Source organism: Octopus bimaculoides, chromosome 25 (genome assembly GCF_001194135.2).
Source record: "Octopus bimaculoides isolate UCB-OBI-ISO-001 chromosome 25, ASM119413v2, whole genome shotgun sequence".
NCBI lineage: Eukaryota > Metazoa > Mollusca > Cephalopoda > Octopoda > Octopodidae > Octopus > Octopus bimaculoides.
In genome coordinates this window covers 27015850-27022901 of record NC_069005.1, presented here as the reverse complement: position 1 = coordinate 27022901, position 7052 = coordinate 27015850, and the positions used below count along the sequence as shown (strand labels likewise).

General features: G+C 37.7%; 1 long non-coding RNA gene and 1 other non-coding gene across 2 annotated transcripts in view; one reads left to right on the top strand and one right to left on the bottom strand.

Moving 5' to 3' along the window:
- LOC106877621 (uncharacterized) overlaps positions 1–7052 on the bottom strand; it is a 9213-nt gene that overhangs the window by 988 nt on the left and 1173 nt on the right. The gene's annotated exons all lie outside the window — the stretch shown is intronic.
- On the top strand, positions 3485–3556 carry Trnap-ugg (transfer RNA proline (anticodon UGG)). The gene has a single exon. It is a non-coding gene; the product is annotated as a tRNA-Pro (tRNA).

Sequence of the window (7052 nt, the reverse complement as noted above, 5' to 3'; positions counted from 1 at the left end):
ATATATATATATATATATATAATAAATATACAGGGATTAGCTAGAGTTGCTTCTCCAACATACTGAAAATTTGGAAATAACAGTCAAAGAACTACTGATTCTAAACTGACGAGCTTCTTTGTTTGCCAAATCGACTCACAAGACTTTGGTCGATCCGAGGCTATAGTGTAAGATAATTTCCCACGATACTTGTCGTGCAGTAGGACTGAACCCAAGACCACATGGTTAGGAAGCAAGCTTATTAACCAAATTGTCCTATTCGTTGTTGTTTGAGACGATAGTTCGTGATTTGAGGTAGGGCTGTTGGCTACTATTTCTAGCAATCTAAGCAACTATGTAAAAGACAAGAATGTTACGCAAATATAGGAACGTTATGTAAGCCAACACAATACAATAACTGGTACAGGACAGCAAAAGTACATATTTTAGGAAGCCAATAGACACAACACTCACGAAGTCTTTAATCTGTCTCCTTACATTGAATACTAGAATTCATACAGTCTCCTTACATTGAATACTAGAATTCATACAGTCTCCTTTGGTTACCCTGTTTCGAATTTCGATTTCACTTTGTCAAAGACATTGGCATCATTTTCGAAGATAATATCGCTGCCTTCCTTGGATAGTACCACTCTACATTCATCTCGAGTGGCCTTACAGGAAGCTGTTACATAAGGCTTATCCAATTGGTATTTATTCAGATGGTAGTCTGCAGATATCCTCTGAAGACTCTCATAAATATTCTCACATTTTGCCGATTCTTCAATTCGTGTAGCGTCACCATGTCTAAAGGTTTTAGCTATATTCTCGCGTATGAAGACGGCGAGGTCCTTATCAGCTGCTTTGCTGGTGTCTATGGGCCAGTTTTTACAGAGGGTTAGAAATCGTCTATAACTCGAAGCCATCTCTCTCTCTTCTATCACTCCTAACTTATGTTATTTACGTCTTGACGTTGCATTAATGTAACAAGTGCGCGTTGTTAGAGAGTCGAAGATACCATTGGAAAGCGAAGGTTAAGACTTATTCCTATTGGAAACTTTTTTAATGATACACCGCCTGAACTGTAGTTGTAGGATTTATTTCCCTTGGACCAGTAAAATCCTCACCACTGCTATGTCGAGGTTCGTTTGGTATCAGGCCGCACAGGAAGAATAAATTTTAAAAATTTGTTTCTGTTTTATTGACTATCGCAAGCAACCATACAGAAAAGGTCCATATATGTATATCTTTATCTATCTATCTCTATATATATATATATAATAATAATGTATATTAATAATATTAGGGATAAAATCCAAAATTACAGGTTAAAACTCAATTAAAATCAATTCATTAAAAATTAAAATTAAATTAAGTTTCACAGTATAAAATATATATAAATATATAGTATTAGGGAAAAGAACCAAGGTTTATGAACTCATCGATGAAAAACCAGTGTCGCATATAGAAAGAAAATTATAATTAAAAGTACAATAAATAAGTATAATATAATACTACTTATACTCTCCCTACCCCTCGCTGTTCTCCCATAGAGAAGAGCGAGGGGTAGGGAGAGTATAAGTAGTAGAGATGGGGGATGACATGACTGTAACAAGTGATGATGAGAGAAAATGGAGTAGCTGGGAGGTGTGTGTGTATGTGTGTGTGCGCGCGGCGGGTAGATATGTGAGGGCATTGCTTTGAAACCAATTTCTTTATGATATTCTAGAGGATTCACCATTTATGAAATGGATATAGTTTTTATTTTTTGAATAAAGAAAATGAAAAAAAAAAAACGTGTACATATTTTTTTAAAGCAGTTGGCAACGTGGCTGAGTGATCTAAGACACTGGTTTTAGGCACCAGTCTCTTCGGAGGCGTGGGTTCGAATCTCATTGCTACTAACGTATTTTAACGGCGCTGTATTAGCATGGCCGCAGCTCTAAGCTGAAGCTATAAAAAAAAAAAAATTTAAGTCTGTTGGTAACATTGGCGGTTTGTGTGGTGAAATAACGGTTGGAGACTGCTGGTCTAATTTCATATAATCTGCTTTCAAATTTCACATCTAAATCATTCGGATAGTTATCTTCCATAAACAATCACTAGGACTCTTTATAGTACAGGGTATTCTTGTCTAATTGTATTTTGCCTTTTTCTATTTCAGATCGCTACCCTCAATATGGTTTTAACAACTGTAATGGGATCTTGTACAGATCCCTGAAGTGTATTTGGAAAAGGTGGTACACACACAAACATCACTATCAACATTGTTTATAATTTTCAGTCACATTCTTTTCTTGCATTGTATATTGCGACAGACATATTAATAAAAAATATAAGCGCGCAGTGACTTTCCAAACACTCTGTACATCAGTCAATCATTATGAACTAGATGCCATTACAGAAACGAAGCAGACGTACACAACTGTGACCCGACCTACACAATTGTGATCCGACTTCGTCACCTCGTAATTTTCTGAAAATAATGAATACTTTTTGATTGAAATTTTCTATAAGAACCTTTCAGGTTGTGTAGATTACGATTATATCAGAAGAAAAGAAAAATGTGAAAAAAAAAATTGGTAGGCGCGCACTCATATATATGTACAAAATGAAATCTGAAATTTTGTACAAGGAATAAAATACATGGGTTAGTATGTATGCGTGCGTGGCCAGCAGTTTATTTTTCTCACATTAAACATCTGATTGTGTTGTAATGTACCCCATCTGAAAGGTTTTAGTGGAAAATTTCATCAGAAAATATTAATTTTTTCTGAAGTTATGAGGAAACAGAGTCGTCTGTGTGTGTGTGTGCGTGGGTGCCTTTGTGTGTGTGTGCGTGTGTGTGGTGGGGCACACTTGTGTAGGTATGGCCAGTCAAAGTTCACGCTTTAATTTCGTTGACATATAATCCTCAGTCCAACAAAACTACACAATCAAAGGCGCTACAACCTTGACTATCCTGTTGTTTTTCTGTATCATGGACGACATTAGCCACCAGGTCACCTCCTATCAAAAAAGCCTTTAAGAAAGACTTTCCATCCGTGACGGATTCCTTTTCTTTTTTTTTTCTTAATTGCCGACAGTATATCTCGAGACGGAATTCATTTTTAGGTACTCTATAGATATAACTCCGTCATAACTTGTTTATGTTTTGGAATTTTTAGAAATCTCGAATTACATTATTCAATGTGATCTTTAAAAGAAGGTAATATCATGTGATTAAACGGTTATCTTTTTATTTTTTGGCTGCTCTTTCTAGCTTCTCGAGTGACTATAGTCAACGTAAGGAGTTGTTTATACTGATAAAACAAGGTTTGCCCAGAGGCCAGTGGCCAATCGTAGGCTAAATATCGACATCCTGAATGTTGAGAGCATCAAGAAAACGTCGAAACTCATTAAATATAATCAAAATAATTAAATAATTACAAAATTATGAGAGATTAAAACATCAATAAATGTTTAACAGTTTATAATATATTTTTTTCAGCACCAAAATGTATGAGGCTCGTTGGTCTAGGGGTATGATTCTCGCTTTGGGTGCGAGAGGTCCCGGGTTCGAATCCCGGACGAGCCCATCGTTGTTTTTTTAAAATTCCTCTATATGTTTTTTTCGTTACCTTTTTTTTCCCGTCTATAGATTCTTTTCGTTTTATTCTGTATTCCTACTAAATATATTGAAGATATAATTCCAATAACGTATGTTTGTTTTATTTTCGTACATTTTATTTCATAACTGTTTCATTTCTGATGGCTGATTTTTCACACACAATAACTGTTAATTATTAGGGACTCAATTTTTTTAAACATTCCCTGTCGTTCATTTTTAATTATAGTGCTGTATTTTCAAATATGATTATTCCATGAGAATGGCATGAACGTTACACATTTTCATTGGAATAGTTGAATCGAAAAAGCGTACTTTTTATCTCTTTAAGCTGTCACGAGAATATATATATTTCTAAATTTTACGTTTCCATAAATTCTGTTGTAGGAAATAATAATAAGGCGTCCAGTCGTGACCATTCGACCAATATATCATTTAAAATAACGCTAACATAACCGTTAAAATGATGTACAGTTTATTTAAAAACATTTCTTTTAAATCTTTTAAAGCATTTCTTTTTAATAAACGATATCAACAGTATATTGTTTCAAATTTTGGTGAATCCTAACTGGTTAGAATTGGTGGTTCAGTCACATCGAAGGTCAATCAATCAATCGGTGCTCAACAGAGTCAATCCTTCGGTATCTGTACACGATATCGTTCTCGCAAACAACCTTTCCGCGTGACATAGATAAAGAGACCAGGCTGAGTAGAAAAGAATATTAGTCATTGAAAAATGCCAAATATTAGTAAACTCTAAAATGCTTTGATTTTATTATGATCTCATTGTGTAAAGCTTTGACTTAGCCATTTTTGCCAAGGTAGTGATGGGAAAATCACTGGTTGGCATAGAAAGCTAACAACGATCATGGGTGGTAGATGTTTGAATTTTAATAAAGAGTATGAAGTGTGATGTTGGCTGCCAAGCAGGCAGTGAAGGTAAAGGCTTTCTCTGTGGTAGAGAGGTAATGCTCACTGAAGTCTGTTGTGAACTGGAAGGAAAGAAGATTCAACAACGTCGATGGAAATTCTTTTGGATAGCAACCAAAAAGATTGACTGCAGTTTGAAAGAAGTTGTCTACAAGTTTGGTATTGGACTTGCAGATGTTGCACTGCTGGATAAAAACCACCCAGTTTTCTGAGGTGGGTGAGTTTCAACAGATGTTGTAGGCCATTATTTTTTCCCCTGAACGTCTTCAGCACAACTATGGCTACACTACTTGGTGGACATGGACATTGATTTTTGTTATGTGTGGGAAGTGGGGAGATATGACAAGTGGGAAAATTTCAGTCACTGCCCAGGTATTTATTATGGGTCGGGAGTGAAGGACATATGCTACCAGGGCTCCTAGGGATCAAACTCAAAGGTCCAGCTAGTTGGCTAACATGAAGTGCCATTGAGTAGGGGGTGGGGGTTGTGTGATATGCAAATGTGAAGTGGTAGTTAGATGATCCAATAACTGCAAAGACAGGGTTTGGTATAGATTAAACTTGGTAGGGAAAATGAGATCAAGGGGTTTTGAGGACTTAAGTGTTGAATTAAGATGAATGTAGATAATGAGACAGGTTAATGAAGCAAGTTGAAGAGTGCGAAAGATTTTTCTTCTGTACCTGTAACATCAGTATGAGATGAATGAAGGAGGCACAAGGAGCTGTGAATGTGGCATTTATCAATGACTTCAAAGAGGAATGAAGTAATACATGTGCCCTCCATGTAGGATGAGATGTAATCAAAGTGATGCTGGTGGTTTGAGCTGTTAGGAGAACATTAGAGGTATGGGCCCAGGGAAAAGGTTGCAGGGAGTGCAGGTGTAACCCTAGAATTTTTGTGGGGTGCAAAATCAAAATTTGTACCCCTACTTACTTTTCTCAGGGTCAGAAAACTATGAGTAAAAAGTGATCTGTAAAAAGTAGGTTGAAGTTAGGTTTCTTCCCAAGGAACAAACAACAAAAATAATTATAAAAAAAAACAAGACTTTGTTTGTAAAAAATTTTGGACCTGGGTTTCCACCCCTTAAGCAAATTTCGTTCCTGAGCCAGTGATTAGAAGGGGCAGATGTATTTGGGGAATGAGGGTACAGATGTATTTGGGCGGCGAGCTGGCAGAACCGTTAGCACGCCGGGCGAAATGCTTAGCGGTATTTCGTCTGTCTTTACGTTCTGAGTTCAAATTCCGCCGAGGTCAACTTTGCCTTTCATCCTTTCGGGGTCGATAAATTAAGTACCAATTACGCACTGGGTTGATGTAATTGACGTAACCCCTTTGTCTGTCCTTGTTTGTCCCCTCTATGTTTAGCCCCTTGTGGGCAATAAAGAAATAAGATGTATTTGGGGAATGAGGTTGGGAGATTTCGATCTAAAGTATTCAGGGTGGGGGGTCACTATTGCTGATATGCAGAGATATGATAGAGAGAGTGGAGTCTGTTTAAGTAAAGGCACAATGTAGTCCTTGGGTCCATTGGTCCCTTGTCAAACTGTCCAACCCATATCAGTGTGGAACATGGATGTTAAATGATGATGACAACGACGATGAGGCCGCCACCATCGATGATGATTTTGATGAGACACGTAAAAGGCACTTGTGCTGGTGACATGTAAAAGGCACTCGTGCTGGAGACATGTAGTAGGCGCCTGTGTTGGTGACACATAAAAGGCACCTGTGACGGTGAAATGTGAAAAGCACACATGCTGGTGGCACATAAAAGACATCTGGTACACTCTTAGGAAAGGCAGCCAGTCATAGAGATCAAGCCAAAACAGACTGGAGCCTGGTGCAGTTCCAGTCAAACTGTCTTACCCATGCCAGCATGAAAAACGGATGCTAAATGATGATGATGATGACGATGACGACGACGACGATAATCACAAACACACACACACACAGAAATATACTGATGCACAAATGTATATACCTGGGTACATGTACATACAAGGTAACAGACACACACACACACGCTCCATGAGGTACATCATAATTAGTTGTAGCAAGGCATCTTTCAGCAAAAATGAGAGATGGACTGGTAGGGAGGTTGGTTGGTTGGTAATAGATAAAGAAATACAGACAGACAGACAGACACATGGGCAAACAGACAGACAGACTGACAGACAAACAGATGGTCGGACAGATAGACAGTTAGATAAACAGAAAGCTAGCTCACGAGATAGAAAGAAAGAAAGATAGATAGATAGATAGATAGATAGATAGAGAGAGAGAGAGAGAGAGAGAGAGAGAGAGAGAGGCAGACAGATTGATAGATAGAGAGATTGATAGTTAGATAGACAGACAGATAGACAGCTTGGTGGGTTGGCAAGCAGGCATGTAGGGTAGATTGGAAGGTATGTAGATATTTAGCTCACTACGTTATATTAGCAATCACACACACACACACACACACACACACACACACGCACACACACACACACTTGCATGCATACACACATACACATATGTACACTTAGGTAACAG